We start from the raw sequence: 2039 nt of genomic DNA, 5'->3' as shown, positions 1-2039 counted from the left end.
TATATATATATATATATATACACATATATATATGTATATATATACACACATATACATATATATATATGTATGTATGTATGTATAATATATATATTATCGCTGTCACTTATAGCAGGTTTTAAATTAAAATATAAAACATGTACAGAATATCATGATATGATGTTTTTTTTTTAATTCACACTCATATTTTTGTTGTTTCTGTTCATTTTTGCAGAAAAAGGCAATGCGTATTTTTCAATGCTTAAACAAGTTAAAGTTAGTTGCAAAGATGTTTTTTATTATATTTTTTTACACGTTATATACACATTAAGTGCGCGCGTATCTACGCGCAATTTGTTATATAATTCTTTTTTTATAGGACTCATCGTGTTACACTGTCAATCGTCACGATTACCTATTTTATCCTTTTCCACACACACATACACACACATTGCGGCTCCGGGCCGCATTTATTTATTTATGACGATCAATTGTATAAGAAGCTGTATTTATTTACTCATGTAATTTTTTCCTTCTGAAAATATCTTAAAAAACGAGTTTTTAGACAACTTGTTTTTTCTTTCTCTCTGTTTAATTATTATCACTAACTACTATTTACTATAAAGTTATTAGTTATTATTAATACTATCTCTTCTTTCATTTTGTATTAAAAAAAATATCGTTTTAATCTCGCTGTATGTAAGGAAAGTTTATACGCGTATTAAAATACTCATGAGTGATGAAGCGGCGTGCCATCGTTTATATTACAGAAAAAAAAAAAACAGAAAAAACTACGTTTGCGCGCGAATTTATATATGCATTACGTGCACATTTAAAGAGAGAACCAGATTACATTATATTATTAAAAAGGTGAAGGTATTTCGTTCCTTTTTGTTTCTCGCATTGCGAGGCGACCGACGCGTCGTCGAACAAGTTTTTCTTCTTATCTTTATAAAAAAATCTTTATTAAAAACAAGAAGAATAGACTAGCAAGGATTTTATATCGTGTTTGAACTGTTTTTCTCATTTCATTTGTCGTTTCTTAGTTTTTTAGTACCAGCAACTTTGCACACATTCTTTTACGTTTGTCGTCATAATGTACTGTAATATATTGCGAAGGCAATTTGAAAATTTCGCAATCTAATAATCAAAAAGGTTGTATTTTTTATTTTTCAATATACGAACTATGGTACAACAAATTCTTTCTACTCTTAAGAATAAAAGCAGTTTTTGTAAATGAATTTGTTTGCTAAAGTATAAAATAAGAAGCTATAATACATACATATATAAAACACACACACACATACATTGAATTGTATTTTATAAAATATTGTACACTGAACAAAATTGTATTTGAACACAATGTCAAATATTTCTTCGTCAACATTTCAAGTTGCTGGTACGTAATGATGTTAAAAAAAGCACTAAAAGCAATCAGAGTCTGTGACGTCCGATCGAGAAAGATTTAGCAGCAGCTAAGTTTTCTAAGTCGATCGCGTGCAATCGAGGTGCGTATTCTGTGAAATTTACGCGACAAACAAAAATTGAAATATTTTGTCGCGCGCAGTAAGTGCGAAAGTGACATTAAGTTTTCTCATCGATTTAATTCTACGATGATGGAAAATTTTATTGATTGTGCTGATCCGTACAAAACGTGCAATTGTTACGACGTCCGTAGGAAGGTTCTTCGTTACATTTCTCGCACATTGATGGAGTGAAAAAACTTGAGAAACTACATATCCAAAGTTGTTAGGAGAGAGGAAGAGAATGTTTTTTAATTTTCATCTAGAAATTATACAATTATATAACACAAAGTGCACAATTATCAAAACAAAAATTGAAAGTTAAAAAATAAAAGATATACAAAAAGAGAAATATATAAGAAATGTAAGAAATTCTCAATATTTATTTAATATACTTATTTTAATGACATGTTAGTATACAGAAGAAAAATCGTTCTATTGGAAAAGATATAATCCTCTAGTTTTTCACTCCATAATTGTAACGTGACGTGCGAGGATTTAAAAAGAAACTGTATATATATATATATATATATATAT

The sequence above is a fragment of the Pseudomyrmex gracilis genome, unplaced genomic scaffold (genome assembly GCF_002006095.1).
Source record: "Pseudomyrmex gracilis isolate BER0280 unplaced genomic scaffold, ASM200609v1 scaffold_1126, whole genome shotgun sequence".
Lineage (NCBI taxonomy): Eukaryota > Metazoa > Arthropoda > Insecta > Hymenoptera > Formicidae > Pseudomyrmex > Pseudomyrmex gracilis.
Note: the sequence above shows the minus strand (reverse complement) of the source record.